Raw genomic sequence first — 21,699 nt, forward strand, 5'->3', positions numbered from 1 at the left:
GACTCGAGAGCCCGACGACGGGCTGGTGTTAAGTGCTACGTTTGCCCTCTGCGTGCGGCTGTCTTGTAACACGTCAGCGCAGCCTGATTTCACGGGTGGAGTTCAGGCCGAGTCGCGACGCCCGTGTGTCACTCGGGGACGTTCGACAGCGGCGCTCGTCCATTTGCATTACGAACCACCACGGCCAACCAAAACGAAATGATCGAACGATCGAACCGCGCGGCGATCGCGACCTTAGCCTTGTGCTCGCTTTCGCGAATAGATACGCTGCAATTAACCCTGTTGCTGTCGCCTTACCACCTTTTTAGTTTCTTATTTAGAATCGACAGACTTATAGGTTGTTTTGAATAGTACCGTGACCAATTGGATATTACTTTTGAAATTTGATCGCATAAGATCAAGTGTCTTTAACCCTACGTAAATTGGATCGTAAAAAACAAAAGATCTTTTTGGATTTTTAGCTTTTTATCTTTAACCTTCGATTTCTATATCTCGAATTTTAATTTTTATCGAGTAGATTTTGAAACATTTAATTTAACCGACAATCGTGCGATCCAATAGAGAAGTGTACGAATATCCCAGAACTTTTTTGGATCTTCGAAAATACCGAAACATTAAACAAGAATTCACCTCGTGCACAAGGGAACAAATTGCCTGAGTAAATAAAATAAAATTTAGTTAAATTAAATTTAATATAATTAAAAAAAATTGTAAGCGTTCTACAATAAATTTCAAGTATACGAATGTTATTATAAGTACGTTCCAAGGTTATATTAAATTAGAGTGCCTCTATTTAAGTCATTCCAATTTCGGAACTATACTTTCAAATATTAATTTCCATTCTGAAAATGATTGAAACTACCTCCACGTCGAAATTCTCATTTACCAACCTTGCTCAAAATACGTTCGAATGCGTTTGTTGCTGCCAATTGTTATTTGATTCGCATTTTGCCCCGATACTCGTAATTCCCTCGTTGTTGTCAAAGGAAGAGAAAGTTATTGCGTGAATTGACAGCGAAGTAATCGCGCGGTAGTCGCCGCGGGAGTCACGCGTAAACGTAGTTCTGGCGATTTGGCAACAAAAGACGCAGACGAAACGCGTCGCAGTGAACGACGGCAATCAGCGTTGGTGCGCGGCCGCGCGCGTATTGAAAGACGCGCCGCTGAGAGGATCAGTCAGTCGGTCTGGTGCGAACCACGTCCACATCGCGACACGATCTTTTTCTTTCTGTCAACATCGCGTGTGGGCGTGGGCCTTCTCTCTTTCTTCTTCTGCCTTTCTCTGGAATCCCTCCTTTTGTCGAGACCACGGAAAAAGGACCTCTTTCTCTCCCTATCCAGCTTATCTCACTCGTCTTATCTACGCCTCTCTCCTTCTCTATGCTATCTATGCGAGTTTCATCATTCAACCAGATAGGACAAAGTGCTTTCCTCGGTGGATGATTTCTTGTCAGTGTTCAGAGATGAAGCACCGTGAAGTTCGATGTTGGAGACATGAAATATTTGAAATTTTTAGTTGACGCAACTTTTTACCTTGACGTAATATGTATCGTAGCTTTTATTCTTTCGGTTATTTATTGACTTGGCATGTTCGTGCATTTACGGAAAATTGTAAAAATTCGCAGAGTGCAGGTAACAGGTAAAGATATACAAGATATCTGATAATTTCATTTCTCGAAATATCAATTTATATAAACATCCAGAGTCTTGTTTTATTTTTATCTATTTGTTTCAATCTGCTCTATTACTGATATTACTTATTTACCATACATTTAGAGGATCACTACCAGCTGAATTGAACCAAACAACACAGAAGAGTTAGATTCATTTAAAATTTTTGTTTCTATAGTTATGATATAAATTTGCCCCTTAGATCAAACATAATATTTTATCTTTTGTGGCCAATCACGATTATATTTGTAAGGATTAAACCTTCTTTTCCCTTTCTTGGTGTCATTCGTTTCTCGTAGTGGAATCCTATAGAACTATGGACGATAGTGTATCTCGGGCGTTATCTTCTGGCAAGTTGTTTCCACAGCGGCCCGGATGTATTGCGAGGACGCATTTGTCATTCACGAATAGGCGCTAGATCTTGGGTGGTCATCGAGTTGAGGGACAGACAGGCGTCGAAACCTTTTGCCTTCGCTTATCTTCTTCGACAATGGTCTCAGCATCTTCGATTAGCCCGATAACTTCGGCCTGTCGAGTGCTCGTGACTCGTGTCTCGTCGCGTCTCTGCACGAAGGGAAATTGAGGAATTCGTTCCTGATCCGTTTATCAACGATAGTAATACAGCGTTACTAAGGATATTATAATGCTTAACCATTTTACACTCTAATATATAAATATTATACTTCAACAAGTAGACTGTGGTGTGCTATGTCTTTTTTATAAATTTGTGAGAAATTTGAGAATTGTTGTTTCTATTGTTAGTAACTGATAAAAGAATATCTTGTCTAACAGTCTAAAAAAAAGCTTAATCTTAATAATTATAGAAGAATCTTTATTATAATGTTTATTATGTTTATAGTAGTAGCAAGAATATTACATCGAATATTTGCATACATATCTGTTATTATACCTAAAAATCTATCTCTATGGTCTTGCTATAGATTTTTAACAATTCTAAATGTCATCGAACTTTGCAAATAGAGAAAGAAACTTCGCGTGATGAAAAGCTAACAATCAACATCTTCCACGTCCACCCGTGTACGGTTGCGTGTACTAAACATCCTATTATGAAATCTCTGTCTACCCGGCGAAGATAACGAGATAACGTCGAGCCGTGACAATAACCCGGTGAGACCTACGAGTTTGTTCTACGTGCTCCAAATATCGACTGAAGAATCTCTAGCATAGGTAATCTTCTAATCAAAATAAAAAAAGAGTTTCTAATAGGCTACAAAATGCCTGGATCACTATCTAAACAAAGAATCCTCGCTTTTAACAAACCGCTTTAATCCAATTATTACGTTGAGTAACCGAATGACGTACTTTTTGGGCAACAAAAGACAAAACGCGAATGATAAAAATGACTTATATCTCTAACTTGAAAAATCTCTGACTTTTTTCCGAGAACTCGGCCAAAAGCTTGTAATAAAAGTTTCCTTATTTGAATATCAAAAACCATTTTTCTTCTTACATTTAACTTCTGTACGAATCGAGTTAACATCTTCAATGCAATTATTTTTCCTTGGGGAAATTTATAAAACATATAATGTCGAAAATTCTCCTAATCTAGGCTTTTGATCGCCATTCGCTTATCATTTCGTCGATCTTTTTGAAATGTATACTTAGTGTACAGATTAAATAATACTATCTAATTGAAAAAATACGTAGATAGTTAAGAATTAAAATACAGTGTAATCTTGATATGTACGGTACAATGTTTCATTGATAACATATACGAAATGACACGTACTGGATAAACTTTCAAACTCGACTTTTTCAAAGAAGAAGATTCAAATGAGAAAATTGTACTTAAAAGCGTCTATATATTTTTGCATGAAGAACAACCTTCTATTTACATGTATACATAGATATTTACATAGGACGAGCGTTATTTTTTAATCTTTCACCAGAGTATGCAGTTCTCAATTTGGTAAAACGCTCGAAAAAAAAATCGCTGGCCTGCATCGAACTTAATGTTCGTCCAGGGCCAGGTAATCGGTCTTGGGGCGGCAGGTGCTTGTCCAACATGCACGTCTTTCATCATTGGTTCGGGAACGAGGCGACGTATTGCTAAGTGCTCGTTCGCGTGACACCAAGCTTAGGATAAACTTAGTAACGCGAAACTTAGAATGCCCGGCCGTCTTGCCGACCCTTGTAGAGAAGGCGCACGTGCATGCACGCGGACCTCTGATGCTACTTTTCGCAGCTCCTCTGCTTCTCTTCGTCCCTTTCGGCCTGTGTTCGATGCTGAATCCGCCGTGTCGGTTGCAGATCACGCGTGCGATTTCCCTTTTTCCGCGCCGCTTTCGCGCTACGCCCGCTGCCTACGAAGTTGCCGGCTCGTTTCATCGTCTCGTCACATCCCGTGAATCATAAGTTCTTGTTAATTGAGGATTTATAAGCGTAAGTCACGAGAAGCGTTGACCTGTGATCTAATGATCGTTCGCAGAGGCTGCTGCGTTCTCAGAGCGAGTTTTTTGTCCATTTTTTTTTTTTTTTTTTTTTTTTTAGAAATTTCGCGATTTCTTTGCAGTATGGGAATGTTTCCAAAATCATGGGATCGTCGAATGAAAATTAGAGCAATTTCCTTGTTTGCCATTGTAAAGAAAGCATTGCCGATCTCATATTATGTAAAGCAACACCAATGTTTTGAAATAAAAACTTTCTACGTATTCGAATGTATCTTTCTCTATCTTTTCTGATTCTGATGACACCGAAAAGAGATTGACCCTTAACTTTAAACAATGACTCATCTTCCACCTAAGTGCTGAATATACACAGTTGGCACTACACAATTGTCGTGAAAGAGATTTATACCACGAACGTTTAGTATCCGCCGTCTTCAAAGATCTTCGTCGTCCATTTGCTGACACGTTTAATGAAAATTTAAATGCACGATTAACGCCAATTGTTATACGTTCAACTGCTTTCTGTTCGAGCCATTAAATCCGCCGACTCCGTAGATCGAGAAATTGCAAAGGAGGAGCCCGAAGGTGTTGCTTTTTTCATTCGTGAACCTTCGACTCCGAAAAGTCTGGATCGTACAATGGATGCGAGGAAAATATGAATCGTTGCTAAGATAAACACAACCGAGAACGCCGGTGTAGATTCATAAATCCTGGATTCATTCAGTGCTTCACGCAGTTCCATTCATCTTGGCCGCGTTGTTCAGCTACTCCCTGTGATCGATCGTTAAAGCTTGGATCCCCTATGTCAGAATCCCGCAAGTGATAAGGGTCGCTAATCTTTGTCGTCTTTTGGGATTATTCGATTTGCTCTCGTCCCATTCAAATCTAGGTATCTAGTCTACCTTTAAATTTCTTATCGAGCATTTGATACATTATATAGGACTCCTTCAACAACGTTTTAACAAATGTCTCGTGTTACAAATCAATCGAGATCTTTCCAATATTACTTGTTATAAATTCATATGAAAAATTGTTTATCGCTTTGAAACTTTATATCAAATTTTGACCTATGTCTGTTGGGGTTTTCTTCCTACATTTGGAGTGTACTATTTATTCTTTTCTCTACGAAGCTTTGAAGCATTTTCTATTTACTAGCCTATACGCTTTTATAATACATAGATACATAATTTTTACCGATAATTCTTATTAATATATATATATTATATATAATATAAATAGTTACAAATAAATAAAAGATAACGATAAAATAAAAAGTAAATATACATATAACATATGTACATAATTTTGGTCAATAATTCGTATTAACAATTGCACGTCCATTCTTAACTTAACGTTATATATCTGCAACCCCATTTTTACCAATAATTGCAAATGTATATATACGCTCCATTTTCAATAATCGTGAATAATCTTCCGTTTTCAAATTTTCATCCACGATCGCTAGCCTATTCACCAACTTCATACCGACATTAGTGAACGCGAAACTTTTCCATGAAACGAGATGAGATACAAAACAAGGATCGTGTAGGAAGAGAACAAGAGAACGAAACAGCGAACGAGATCATCGAGCGAAACCGCTCGGCGTCGATGTCTATATGGAAGTGTGACATCCCGATGGTTATTCCTGGCCGCTTCGGCGTCTGCCCTCTATTAACGTGTGCGCGTTCTCTTGCGCGACTTTCCCCTTTCTCCCCCTTGGTTCGCTAAGGGGACACCGTCGTGGCTGGGAGGCGGCGGACCAGAGTCCGTGACGTGGGACAGGCCGAGAGGAGGCAAGAAGAAGCTTCTTGTCAGAAATAGTGGCAGTTCCCTGTCTCCGCGCCAGCCACCACCGATATCTATTCCGGCGCTGCAAAACAACATCTCTAGCCCTGTCCGACTAGCCTGCCCGCTATCTCTAGGCTGCTCGCGCTTCGCGAGACCGGCCACGTGAAAAAATATCGCGAATCCTTCCTTCGGATGGCCATTGAAAGTGGTAGAAAGTTCATTGCTAATTTGTGTTTCGTAGCGGAAGCGTGATCGTCTGTAAAATATTCGCTGTAGAATGCAGATCTGGAAGTCATGAAACTTTGAGGAAAGCTTCCAGAATAATTCAATAATATAACGTTATAATTTAACTGTATCTGAATTAGTCGTTTTATTAATCACAGAATTGAGTTAGACAGAATAAGACAGTAGAATGATACAAAATAATACATTAAGATATTTTCTGAGAACAAAATTAAGAAAGCCGATCGTTTTATCCTCCAAGTGATTCCATATAAATTTTTACGTCGAAACTCGTTCGGTAGGTTATTTTTCAGATATGAAACAAACGAAGAATTCCAAGTTGCCTGATCCCACGATTAATTAAAAACCATTGGCAGGAAGAATTCCTGTATCATCAAGAAGAATATAAGCTCCATATACTTTATGTCACGATATCCTCGAGATAAAAATCGTCAGGAAATTGGTAATAATCCGGGAATCAATTAAACATCGATACGGTGGTTAACAAAGTACTCAGATTGGTTAATTCTTTGAAAATTTGTCGGACGATCGAGATAAAACGGCTTCAATCAACAAGCCATTCGATTCCTCTTAATTACGGTTAATGCACGTACGTACAGCGCGCGAGAGCTCGTGCAATTAAGTTGTTATCCAGAGGTACAGGCGACGCAACTGTTTTACGACGACCGCGCTCGTAATTCAGTCGTTTCGTAGCATCTGATTTGCCAAGGTATTTCCTCTTTTACGCGTGCGCCACTCTGACGCCGCAGCTGGCCTCTGCGTCCTCTAAAAAACTGAACGCTGAAAGCCCAAGAAACTCAACCATACCGAGGGTTACGCTCTCTCTCTCTCTTTTCTGTCTTTCTGGCAAACGCTGATGCACCTTTCGGTTTCCGTGTGCGGGCGCGCAGCTGTACTTCGTTGGAAGAAAAGGTTCCATTTCCAAGGGAAAAATAGCAGTAAGCAAGACTCGGTTCAACGTAGAAAATGAAACTCGTCGAACATGTTTGATGCAAATTATAATTTTGCGATAGGAGTTGGCATTTTTTCACGAGGTTTAATTCGCTGGGAAATGGTATCTCTATGGAAATCTTGAAAGGAATTTGATGTTTTGTTTTGAACGCGTTGTGGTTCTGTCTGTTCCATGGAAATATTAGAGTTCATTAAATATATAGCTAGAATTTATCTTTTCTTAAGAATCGAATGAGGATTAAAGAAACATTCAATGAGATATATATTTTGATCTTTCGTATTTCTTATTTTCTTGTCTCTCTTCATACTTTGTCATTGATATCACTTACGATTTACGCTTACAATAGAACTGTATCGTGTCCGTATAAGACTACAATAATTAAAAAATTAACAAACCTTGTGTAGATATTCAATCAAAAATATTCGTTTATTAATCTCAGCATTCGTAGCTTACAAAAGGTAAACTTGATTTGCATATCTCTTTTCGATATTTAAAAGGAACCACGAAGAAAGCATTCAATACTTCAAATTCGTTGAATGCCACTCATTTAAAGCACTCCGCAAGATCACAAAAAAATTCACCGTCTACGACCAAACTAAAGCGACCATTTATAATCAATCCAAGATCAGTGGAGTCTTGCCACAACCCCATCGGTTGGGTGAGTTTTGCAGAAAATTTGTTGCTCCGTGAGCGTACACCATGCTAATGGTTCGATCGGTTGGAAGACAACGGTGCACGCCATTAGGCTTTGCGAGGTCGAGGTCGGCCTCGGGTTGCTCTCCGCTCGGTGGAGGCACGAGCAGCGCGTGTAAAGAGAAACCAGCGCGGGGGAAACAATGTAGGTAACGCGGCGAAGGTTAGGGGCGTCGTAAATCAAGAGAACGAGCATCGACGCCCGTAAAGTCATCGGCCACGATCACTTCTATCGACACTGGTGGGAGAAACGATTAGGCCGTGTGCGGCCACGAGGCAAGAGAGGAAGAGACCCAGAGGCCGAGCCTTCGTGTTCAAACATCCTCCTTTATTGCACCTCTAAACCCGCCACGACGATCCGTCGATTGGAACCGAATGTAAATCTGATCGCTTCCTCTTCGCCTGTTATGCCTTTTCATTTGCTGTATTACTCTGTAGAACTTTCTAATCGTGCAGCTTGACCCGAAACGAATGATAGCGTTTGGTAATATGCATTTATTAAATGGAAGCATTAATTAGCATGTTTAATAGAGATGATTTAATAGAGTTTACCCGAGAGATAGTTTACCGTGTAGTTATAGGGGCGAAGATACACATTGGAATTCTGGCTTCTAAAATAACTCCTTTGAGGTTCATGATGAATGATATTAATCATTTTTGCTTCAATGTTACATTATTATATAATTGGCCATCGTGGAAGATTTAATGCCGCTAAAAGTGAAGATTATGAGCATCCATGTTGTTGATAGTTCAATTTGTCGCTATGTTTAATAATTATAGAGAGTCGTTTAAAAGTTTGAAAACTAGAAAAGTTTCAACCGAAACGAATGTGAAGATCTCAATTAGGAAAACTTTCGAGTGACAAAATAATTTAACAGTTTAAATAATATTGCTTTTGAAGAGAAGATATTTCGATAGGATACATGTTAATGCTAAACTTTGAGAATATTCATTCAAAACTTCTGACTCTTCTGTTTAAACAGATTCTCTTGCTGCAGCTTAAAAAACTTCTAAGAACAAATTATCAATAATAAATTCCCCTTCAGCCTAAATAAAGTATATTCGTTACAACTTAAAAAATACTAAAGAAAGATTCTAGCAAATATCGTATTACTATATATGTGCCTATCACTATATATGCCAGTTATATAGCAGTCGTGTCACCGTTCAAATGTTAACTTCAGCCGGATGGCTGTCATCGTTCGCTACTTTACGCATAAAGCGTAAACAGCGTCGAATTAATCGAGAACTCGCGCGGTTGCGCGTGCTCGCGAGGGTAAGAGGAGGCACGCGGCGAACCGACAGATACAAACGGGAACCTTGGTGCGCCAGAAATCGGCTCGTTTAATTTTATCGCCGGAAAAAGGGAGTTCCGCGGCTCCCGCGGCGAGATCTCTTGGAAACATCGTACGCCACCACGGGCACGGTAGTAAGTATGTTAATGACTCGTAGGCGACAGCCTTTAGATCTAGACGTCTCTCTGTGCCGTGCCTTTAAGCTCCCGCTACGCTGCCAGCGAATAGTTCAGCATCAATCCCGACGTCTTATTATAACGTTATTAAAATAACCGGCCCTCGCCAACTTAGTTCGCGATTCCTCCACCCCTCTGTCCCTCGCTTCTTCGTCTTGGGCGTCTCTTGGCTCCTATGACGCACTCATCCCCATTTCGAAAACGCTCCCATTCCCTTTGAATGATTTTCCTCGTCGTCAATAGCGTAATCCCTTATGATTTCTTTCTCCTTTTTTTTTTTTTTTTTTTTTTGGAAATCTCGATTGTATGGGGTTCCTTTGAATTGGTCTTATATGGCGTTGTTATATTTGAATCTTACGATTGGTATTTGATATAGTTGGAGTGATTGGTAAGATGGTTAGATTGACGATATAAACGGGAAGTGTAAATTTTTTAAATTCGAAGAATTATCGCAGTAATAATAACATTGATTTTTGAAATAACGTAAATATTGTTATAACTGATGCTTAAAGGTAAAATTTTTGATGAATATTAAGTGACTTCCTCCTCTGCGTAGATATGTACGTGTATGTACGGAATTTCCATCGAGTTCTTTGAATTGATACTGTCAAAAATATCTCGAACTTGTGGTTAGTAGAAATATTAATACAGTGATAAGCAATCGAATTGTAGATACAATACAGATATGTACAAATATGAATTGATTTTTTAGATATGGTCAATATTATCACAGCAGATGCTAAAACAAACTGATTATTATTTAAATTAGTGGAAATTATTAGCGGCATTACAATCTTTGTCCTTAACACTATTGCAACAAAAACTGTTCTAAGCTAAAATGTCCTTATTTTCATATAAAATATTTAAGAATCCTTTTTTACGAAATATTCAAATCGATTAGCCATTCGAGATTCCATCCTATCTATGAAAGGGCCTATTTCCAGGTTAAATCAAGATTTTGCAAGGAAAGTGGCGTTAAAACGGAGTAAATGAGCCACCCTCGGCCACCCTCGAAAAAATCGCTCTTTTCATTCACAGCCGCGTTCCCCGTTTCGCTCTTTCTCCATTGAAAAATATTGCAAATTTCCTGCCCTTTCGCGCGACACCCCGGTCGTGCAATCAGCCGCGAAAAGATAACTTCCCCTCGAAATCGCCAGGAGCGTATTTTTATCGTGTTTACGAGTTCATCGACGTGTCGCGTGTCGTTGATATACCCTCATTATTTGCCTATTATCGAATAAACAATTATGCTGGTTAAAAACATCTAGCAGTTTTTATCTTGTGGCTAATTATCAAATATTACGTGGTTGCTTTATCTGCCGTCCAGCGGGAGAGTTCTAAAAGTCTTCTGAAAAGAGCCCTTTGTATCCACGATGGTTTGAATCATTTAGAAGTGAAAAAGAATTATGGAATTCAAATACTATAGACATAAAAATATAATATATAAATAAATATGTGGCGGTACTCGACAGCAAAATAACCACCACTTGACACTAACTAATATCGGACAACGACAGCGCAGTGGTTAGCGCCTTAGTTATGAACGTTGGGGACCTGGTTTCAAATTCCGGCGACCCCAGTCCAATTTTTCTTCCGCGGCATCAAAAATGAGAAGAAAAATGCAACAGTACCCCAGTACACCCCGGCAACCCGCAGCAGAACGTGTCTCATTCTACACACGAGCAGTAGCGCACTATCACCACAACTATCACCCGCTATTCACGTCAAATACATATATATATAAATATATATATATATGTCGGGTCATCTCCGACATATAAATAAAATATAAAAAATATGAAATTAATATAAAATATGAAATATGAAATTTTACAACTTCGATTTTATGAGAACTTCTCACATTTTAATTTATGTATCATTACTAAATTAGTACACTAGACTTAATTAATACTTCAATTCTACAAACGTTCATATTTCAGTTTCATATTTTTATGAATAAAGTTGGAGAAATGTAACTTAAGTAGAGACTTTTTTGATTGCCTCACTGCTCTACATACATGTTAAATGTAACAGATACTCTACTTGGATATTTTGAATATTTCTGCATTCTATTTTCGCATTTTTAAACTCCCAAATTTCTTATAAATGTGTAAGATCCTGATCGTCATCGATTAATTGTTAATACTCACCCCTTAGATTCCTCAAGAAGTCGATGTTCTCCCTTGTCAAATCAGAACACTGTATAATATACTAAAAGTCAGCACGCGATCAAGGAATTAATCGAAGGATCAAACGAACGTTTGCTGTTTTACGTGACTCGTGTTTTCGTAAACGGCGGCAGGAAAGCGGCGTTTTTCAGCGGGCGGTTTCGTGCGTCCCACCCCGGCTCGCAAATCGTTTATCCCTCTCGTAGCGGGCCTTCTACACGCTGGATATTGTATTACAGGCTTGAATATTTAACAAGTCCGGGCGACACTCGGCACCAGAGGGGCAGAAGAAGTTCTCGAACTTTTATACGTCTCCCACCCCCGTGGGAGGTGTACAACCGCTGCCCCTAATTCTTTTCGCCTCGATTTTCCCGATAGTCGAGGGGTGAAAATTTTTCTTCTCTGCTTTCTTTTCCTTTCTTTTTTTTTTCAAGGAAACCACAGCGATAGCGACCCTCTTATCTGCTTGCTACATGTCACCAGCTTTATATGCTTAGGCGAGACTGTAACACGACGCTGAAAGTCGTCGATATCGGTGAATTATTCAGCCAAAGGCGTTTCTTTTAATGGGACCGCGTGTTTTGCGCCTGTTACCGTGGCGTTCGCCTCTTTAAAGTTTCACTCGACATGTGTCCCGCAGCGTTAAATTTTTGTCGTGCAAGTAGCTGTTACAGTTATGATGTCTCTACCTTTAATAGGCTGTTTTGACGACACCTGTCTTAGGGTAGATCCTACATCCTTCATAGGCGAAACGATTTATCGAATGAGACATCAGTCGGACAATCGTGAGACGATTCACACATTCGTTTGGAAGTCTCCTATAATTGAAGTAATTCTAATTCCAGAGGAGGAAAAGGACAAGAGTTATTGGAAGAGGGACAGTCAAAGTTGATATGCGATGATAGGAATTTGGTCGCGGTCATTATCGTAAATTATTTATTCTGCAGAAGTTATACAGATTTCAATGTATGTATCATCGCCAAGTTATAACACGGAGATTCAATTAAAACTTCGATTTTATTCTTTGCCATCATTGATTAAGTTCTAGATCTTCCTGCGTCTAATTTTTATTCATAACGAAGATTTGTACCCTATTCCAATGATTGCGTGAAAAGTTGGTATAATATATTAACATATTTAAATACATATTATAATTTGGTAATTGCAATATATCTTTTCCCTTGGTCTTTTTCTTTCGTTAGTAGTTTCTTCAAATAAGGAGATAAATCTTGCTCGTAATTTCGATGTATTTTTCTTAGTCGTTCAAGGGGGAAAAAGAGAGAATAGGGGGTAGCCGAAGCTGTCGTGTAACTCCAGGAACCGAGGCGTATCAAACCCCCGTCTCCGCCTCCTGGTTCCCTGCATCACCGAGCCCTTCGTGCAACGCCATAAATCACCTCGACAAATTTAATTATCCTGCTGTCTGCGATAAAGCCCGGCGCGCATCCTCCTTGTTGTCTAACTTCACCTATCTTGCAAGCCCTTTAAGCTTTCGGCCGCCTCCATCGACCCCTTTCCTCCACGTTCTTTGCGGAAAATCCGCGAAAGGATGGTTCCTACATTTTCCTTCTTCCAAATTGTGAAACGCCTTTCGTAAATTGGAAACAGGGCCTGTGCTGTTTTTCCGTTTCGTTTATGTGTCTATAAGACTGGCAAGGGGAGGTTCTTTGCAATTTGTGGTGCTTATTTCGTCTCAGACGAACACGAATTAGATTATTTCTTGCTACCAGAGGTTCCGTGCATTTAGATGTTTGGCCGATAATTTACTGTAAATAGGTGAACCTTGGGTAAACCTAGAAATTTCTAATTTCATTTGTAGGATTTTATTTTGGAAATATTCTATTAGTGAAAGATTCCTGGAATTTTTATCCGTAACGCAAAGTTTATTGAAAATATAGATAACGGGTAGAAGATATAATTCGTGAACTTGTTGATCAGAGAGGAGAAGTTAATTTGTTACTTGATTCGCCATCTTCTTGGATAGTTTCTCTATTAGAGGATTTTCACATCTATTATGTGGCATTTCGTTGCTTTCAAAGATAAATTATATCACGTTTATATCCGCACGAACTAAAACCAATCTAATGCAAATTTATTTATTTCTATTAATTTTGAATTCCAAGCTTATAGAAGTTTGTACTTAAGGGATGACCGAGCTTAAGCGATTAAAATATTCTAATTTCTGGCGTAAAATTAGAGAATTGCGTGACAAATTGTTAGGTAAATTCCCCTATAATACGCGTTCTGATTCTGCCGGTTAAATGCACGAACGCCCAACAGTTTAACCCGCTACCATTATTACCATTATTGTTTATAAGTTTTCCGGCTAATGAAACGTATAGGGTGGAACGTGATTTCCGGTTTCAACCCCCAGATTACACGGGGTTTCTCGTTTATTCAGGTATACTCCGAGATTATAACAACGTGTTGTCCCTTCGATTAATCGAAATTCACGTTTATCCCTTTCTTGTAGTACCCGCCCTATCTTTGCTTCTTATGGCGGGCTTATCCAGATCGTAGATATCAGGCCCGGAATTTACCTTGGTTTACCACGATTGTCTTCTTCCTCTCAAAAATTCAACCACCATCTACCTTCTGATCGTTGGAAACACTTTCTACGCGATTGTACCCACCACTATGATCAAAATTTCATCGAAAAGGGATAGACGAAAAATTCAATTTATCTCTTATCGCTCTCTATCTTTAGTTATACAAAAAACAAGTTCTCCAAGAGGAAACGAAAAATTCTATTCCGTGTTCTAAGCCGATGAACACAAGTTTGATGATAAAATGTATCGATTCTGGAAATTCCTTAAAAACTCAGTCGCACTTTCTGGAAATATTTTCAAGAACTTGTTGACGAACCTATGGAAAGATTTGTGCAAGTCATCTTTTTCTATAATTCCTGTCCTGTGACAAAATTTGATCCACTGACACACTCTTATTCAAACCACTTATTCAAAAGCAATTTTATTCACAGTCACGAGTAAATGAATCCAAAAAGAGCTCCTCTGCTTGAAAAGTACCTTTGAAAGCCTCCTGAATAGATTGCCATGAAAAAATGCTCACAAGCCCACGATCATCTTTCTCGACAATTCCAATACCTCATTCAAAAGAAATTTTATTCATCGTCGAAATATATAGCAAACGTAAACCGACTTCGGAAAAAATTCTTAGCTGTTCACGGTTGGCCCACGGGCGAACGTAGGATTACGAGCGTCCGTGGTGTGCCCGATTAATCGAAATTCACGTTTATCCGCGTGGTCGAGCATCCGCGAGCTCGCCTAACCTACCTTTCGTTGGAGAGCTTACCGAGATCACTATTAACTGGGCCGGGATAAAGCAGGGCCGGGCAGGTTCTTATCTGTCCCCGCCGCCAGATAAATTTCGCAGGACCCGCGGATTAGGTTCGTGCGGATAGTGCATTCCGTTATCGGCATCGTTGCAGCGTCCTGCCACGCGCGTCTCGTTTCCGCGTTCCTGCTGCTGGACACGCGATTAGACGACAATTCGTGTGGGTGCGTGACTTCTACCCTTTGTGTTCCATTGCTTCCACTTCTGCTAAACATCTAGCTTTGTTACTAGGAAAAATTTGAGAATTTTAGTATTAAAAGTGTAGTTACATACCAACATAGGATACTTGCAAAAGAGAAATTTAATCGTTTTAATTTTTATCGTAACATTATCTCTGAAGCAGAATCACTACAATAGGATTTTAGTTGTCTTTTTTTATCGTTCGTATCATTTTTAAAATCTTGTCAATACGCCATGCAATCATAAAAAATCAAGTCGGCTATGGTTCTCGAATTTTTACGTCCCAAACTTGCTTTTATTTCAACGAGCAAAAATATCCTCAACGTTCTAAGAAATTCTGTGGCATACATAACATACAACATCTATTCTTTCGTACTTCCCTTACACATAAGAAATTTGTTAGAAATAAAAGAAAAAACGATTGAACTTAGAATGATTCAGGAAACACAGCAGGACTGACTAACATACATTAAAACATGTTTCAACACAATTTACCAAAGATTTCTCTAAACAAAAAACTTGTCCATATCAAAGCACCTTCGTTACCATACAATGTGATATATCCACCGAACGACGTTACAAATCGTCAGTCCAAGACACCCAACGATCGTAGTTGCAACAAATAATATTCCTGGTTTCTTTAGAATAACGTTACATGTTACAAGTATATCCTACAAATCCAAAAAGGTTCCAAGAAATTTCACCGTATACACGAGATTCAAACAATCGCGGCTAACGAACCTTATCGCCGAGGAACGAAAAGAAGGAACTGCAATAGCGAGGCGGGGGGGTCTACGTATACGTAGAACTCTTTCACGCAGTTTTCCCCGCAGCTCGCTCGGTTCCTCTTCATTGAAATCGTAACCGCCTCCGCCGCGAGATTGGCATAAGGCAACTTGACCGAGCCGCCCCCTCATTGTCCTGGCTGCATTATAATACAATTTTCAGTAGCTGAAGCCGAGGCTGTGGTCCTCGTGGGGTGAAGGTGGAAAAGAAAGAAAGACACAGAGAAGAAAGAGAGTGAGAGGGCCACCGTGTGCGAGCACAAGAAGAATATTGGCGTACGCACGCCGATTACGCGTGTGTATGCCTGTGTGCTTGCAGAGGTATAAAGTGAACCGGTGGCAGCGAGCACAATGCGCCATATCAAACAAAGCTGCTGCGCGCACGGGACTTCCATAGAAGTGTGGGTGGGTTCGCGAGGTATAGTATTACTCATTCAAATGATCCTCTCCAGGACTAGCTCGTTCTCCTTCTCTCTTAGTTGTCTTTCTCTCATTTTCTGTCTCTCTCTCTCTCTTTCTAACTTGTTACCACGTCCTATCCCTGTCTTTCTCTGATCAATGTCACGGCTCTTTCCCTGACAACCCTCTCACTCTCCAACCACCGCTCGTCACGATGCTTTTAATCCACCAGGCCAGGCATTCACATCTTTCTGTGCTCCAGTTAAATAAAGAGTCCTGCGCTCCGGGCCTGTTGCATGCGCAAACGCGCGCCACCGGGACCAAAGATCGGATATATGCAATAGGTATATATGCACGCACGCGTGTAAGAGACACAGATATCTAGGTGGTTATAGGGAGAGAGAAAGAGAGAGAGTGGCTAACAACCCCTTTTGCCTAGATCCCGTTTCGGAGCTCGAGAGCTTCCTCCCGCGTCCATTGTGCCGACAACTTTTACCCCCTCCCTCAGAGACTATTATTCGAGTCACATATCGAGGACGCCGCGGCACCGCTGATTTTCGAGGCTACCATTTTTGTTCGCCAGACACGCGGCTGACGGGCATTCATCGAATCGCGTTGTTCTACGATCTTGTGTGTTGTTCGATTTTTTCACGTTTGTTCGATTCATCTTGATTGATGATGCTGGGTTTAGGGAGTCTGAGAGTTTTCAAATGGTTTACTAATTAGATGTGTAATTCATTGATTAACAGCATATCCATTATTAAAAATACAGCTACTGTAATTTTGAGTTACATATTGTTATAAGAAATGTTTCTATTTTAAGTATTAATATTCGTTTCAATATATGGTTTATTGTATTTCTAATTTAGACTATTATAGATGCTAACGATTTCGTTGTAGATCTGAGATATATAATTATGTTTTATATTTTATGATACTAGAACCATCAAATTCGTGAAAATAATAGATTACTGTTAGAATTTAATCTTAAAGTTAAGATTAATAATCTGTGGAAGACACAATGTTTATGTTAAAATAATATTCAGTGATATTTATTAAACAGAACTACAGAACCAAATGTATATAAGCGAGTGATATAATTAACAACGTATGGAGATTGTTGATTGTTGGCCAGTTACTCTCAGACTAGACGTAGGTAGTCACCCATGATCCCTTAAATACTATGAACTCCAATCTCTATACAGTAATGAGTATGACCTGTGTAAGTATCCTGTTCAAATGCCTGTGTGGGTGTCTTATGTAAGGGATTTTGTGCCTATGCGTGAAATATCGTTGTATTCCAATTCCTGTTCCTTTTATTCGAGATAGTAAACATTTAGAAAAATAAACAAAATGGAAAGATTTCTTTCCCTCGTGCAAGTTTAATTATAATTAGTTAGATATATCTTTAAAAGTCCATATTAGGCATTGTTTACTCTTTCTACCGTGGAGATCCTTTTTCTCATTCTCTATTATTTTCCATGGAGTTCTGCCGCATACTGTGTAGTTCCATCGACATTGGACTTTTACCGATCACAACACCAACCTCGACGAAAATCATTCAACCCCTCCGGTCCGTAAAAGCCACTCTAAACGGATTTTCTGGTGCATCGTTCTAATGCCATTGTGCAAAATTGTCATTCGCTTTGCCTGCGTCCGGCAGTAAAGTGTTTCTCAATTCTGCGCCTTTCTTTTCCCGCCCTTTTCCTAGGGGATTGTCAACAGTTATCCTGGGTCTCGGAGAGACGGACCAGGTTCTATGCCGTGGAACTTTTTCCTTCAGCCTTTGTTGAGCGGAAAATTCTCAGAAGGATTCGAAAGGAAAATAGATGGATGAAGAATGGGCCTTGAACACCCCCGCTGAGCGGAACCATTGTTCGAACCCGCGTCAGGCCCAACCGACCTGTTTTCAACGATACCTAAGCAGCCCTGCTAGCTTATGGATTAACAAATTCTGAGCTTTCGAAAGGATTTTCCAGCGGCGATCTTCCAGGACCCTCCCTTTTCTTTGGTTTTCGGTGTCTTTCGTCGAAAAGCAGAGGAATTAGGACGACCTTCTTTGTAATTTTCCTGACTTTAAGTGGAAATTCGTTCTTCTTCCTCGTCCTTGAACAAGAAATACTAGGTTGTTCGCATCAACATTTTAAGAAAGTTTTAAGGGATACGTATTTTTGTAGAAGTAAATTTTACCTAATATATATGCATGCGTATCTTCTTTGAAAGAATTTTTGTAATTTTTTTGATTGCATCGTGATCGTTCTTTTTTTTTTTTTTTTCTTGAACGGTTCTTTTTGACCATGAATTTTTGAAGTTCCTTTCCACAGATTTCTAGAGTATCGAGTTTCTTTTATTCCAGAAAAGCTTCGTAAAAGTCAAAATAAATGATCGTTTAATCACGCTATGTTTGATGGTTGGAACAAATTGAAATGAGTATTCCAATTATCGTTCAATCACGTAATACGCAAGATCATAAAGAGTAGAAAAAATGTACTGTTATTAATGTCGTCTTTTTCTGCTAAATAAACTTATTAAAATATACAACTTGTTTTCTAAAAATTAAATATTGGTTGTATACATATATAATGAAGTCGAAAAATCGATAAAAGGTGCAGGTGATCGGTTTGATTCGTGAAAAGCTCGATACGTAAAACAAAAAAAAGTGAGAGAAAAGGAGAAGTATAACCGTGTGAAAAGTGGACGATTCTTTTCACGACAGAACGATCAATGTAAACGTCAGGATGCGTGCAGGAGATCGACCGCGGACCCTGATTTCATCTTACGCCGGATTATCCAGCGCTCGCGATTATATACAGGGTGGTCCATTGTCAGGCGGAAATTACGGAAACGCAAATTGGCCGGTGTGACTGTGACGGGCGCAGACGTGGGCCACGTGCTGCCACGTCGCCGCCGTTGCGGTTCTGTAATCAGTAATACCGGCGTTCGAAGGGGGTTGAACAGGGGATGGCGAGATCGGGGCGGATTTCTAAGCCGTAAGCCCCACTATTGAAACGATCAGCCCCGAAGGCTGTGTTCCGACCGTGCATTTCGGCAATTACGCGTTAACGATGCGCGCCCCGATACCAAATTGCCTTTCTCTTCTCTAAGCGCGATCCATTCACGATAGTTTTCCTTTGGAGGCGAAACACGTGCCCGTTGACTCTGACATGTTTTCTTGTTATTCATTTAATTTCTTGAGAAACGAATTTCCTTTTTTTTTGTATCTTATTATACGATATGTCGGTCTTGCATTTTCAGTCCTGTTGTACTCTGTCGGTTATTTTCAATGGAAATATATTTTCCTGATATTAAAAAATATCTCGAGTTTGGAACAAAATATAAGATAATTATCATTGATACGCACAATTTTTTATTTCAATTCTCTATAGTATACTTTTTTTTTAATATCGAGGAGCTGTTTTGTTTGCCAAAATTAGAGTAAGATTGAAATATAGTAAATTCGAGTATTGCAATAGGGATAACGAAGCTTACGTATTTGATAACTTGAACATTCTAAGAATTCTTCGAGTAAAATTATTGAGATAAAATATTACATTTAAATATCTTTCAGAGATTATTTAATTTTTTTCTAGTTTCAGAGCACATATAATGTCTGTCGCAAGACTTTTGAGCAGTGAATTCACAGAGATTTTTTGCTTTCCTAGGAAAAATAATGTATACAGATTGCTTCTTGGAACCAATACTGAGATAACCCAGAAGATTAATATTTACAAGATAAATTTGCATGTTTAAAGACGCGCGAATATATGTGTCTTGAGTTAAATCAATTATTCCCGCATGTTACACATGTAGAATGAATACTAACTCTGGTTTTGCAAGACTTCGACATTTGATATTCTTATTGGACTGAATAACTTTATAATTATTTAACTTCTCATGTATTTCTTTGAAACACCTCACACATAACTAATAGAAGTAAAATTCATTTATATGATAAGAAAGCATATCTAGCTTATTTATGCAACAGGAACAGAATTAGTTTTTATTTACACAGCCATTAATGTTAAAAATTGATACTGACCATTGCAGTAAAACTTGATTATTCATGAAATCATTGGTCATGTACTCGACAATATTTATTCACAACGATAATCACTGCGTTGTTTGAAATTTACAAAGACAAAGCTAAAGCGACACCTGTATTGATTAAAAAGTTAATAAAACGATAAAGATTCTGTTGATAGGAAAATTACCAAGTACTTTGTAAAATATTCAACTACATCCTTTTAAGATCAATTTAGAGTCTAGAGGATGAGTACTTAATCAAGCACTAATCGTGAAATGTTAATCGTTTCTGGATAGATCATCTTACCAGAGACATCAATTATTTCGTTTCATAGGGGATTAGAAGCAGATCGTTCCCACCAGTTAGATAGCTATCTCCTTAATGGAATATTTCTGTCTTAGTTGTGTATCGCTGCAAGGTGCAGTCTTAAATTAACAAGTGATATCTCTAGACGTTCTTATCGTCCAAACGTCCCTATCACAAATGCATCTTGATCTTCGGTATATCCTATCCCCTCAATACTTCATCGCTATTTTCATTCTCTTAAAACCAGTTATCGTATTGTTGTTTTCAGCCAAGTCTCTAGAGAACGTGTTATTAACAATAATTAATAGGTTTTATGCATAGATTATGTAATTATCAGATTATAGATCTTTGTGCAATTTTATATTTTTATATACAAATAGAGGTAGATTTATTTCATTTAATAAATATTACAGCTTGATTAAATCAATATTACTGACCGACAGAAACTACTTGTAAGTTTCCTCGACTAATTTTCAACTGGAAATACTATTTCCAGCACCTGGGCTCTCTTGTAAAATAATTTATTAACTAGTAATATTTCATGATGCCAAGTTCCAAATTGTAGGTTATAGATTTCAATTTTGCAATTTTACGTTTAATAGGTTAATCAGATAACTTGCAATTTGAAAAATTACAAATGCTTCCGAAGTTTCATTTGTTTTATTAACTAACTTGATACGCTGCCGGGAGAATTTATGAACTCTGATAATTTGTAACGTGCAATTTGTAAAGTGTTATTAGTAATATCAATCAATTAGTATTGAATAATGTCAGTTCAATTACAGAAGAGAGTGGTATACGACATCTACTCAATGTCCATAAGAATGTCAATGTCGTATAAACCATACAGAATATCGGGCTCTCAAAATATCCAAATATCCAAGGTATACGCATAAATTCGAGAAGATAGCAGCAGGGTGTTCTCACCGATGTTCCCAAATGTCCATTACAGGGGTACTCGGTGGTACTGTTTGCAAAAGTCACCGGCAGACAAGCGGGGCGGCGCGTAGTACAACATTGCGAGCGTTTCTCTCACACGGGGTGGCTCCATTGTCGTCGCCCTTCGGCTTTTCCGCAATTTTTTCAGCGTATCCAGCCCCTTCGTTCGTCACTCGAGGTTTACCCCCGAGAGAAGCCACCCCTGGTGTTTGTGGAGCCACCCGTTACGCGTATCGTCGATAGCATTAGCCGGTGCGACTATGAATTTCAGAATGCCTCGTAATTGTTATTGCGCCGTTACGAAGATTCAAACCCGCA

At 39.0% G+C, this 21,699-nt stretch overlaps 1 protein-coding gene across 6 annotated transcripts in view; it reads left to right on the forward strand.

Annotated features, from left to right (window-relative positions):
- Positions 1–21,699, forward strand: part of LOC132912407 (homeobox protein homothorax) — a 502,412-nt gene that overhangs the window by 82,699 nt on the left and 398,014 nt on the right. The window lies entirely within an intron of this gene.

Source organism: Bombus pascuorum, chromosome 12, assembly GCF_905332965.1.
Source record: "Bombus pascuorum chromosome 12, iyBomPasc1.1, whole genome shotgun sequence".
NCBI classification, from domain to species: Eukaryota; Metazoa; Arthropoda; class Insecta; order Hymenoptera; family Apidae; genus Bombus; species Bombus pascuorum.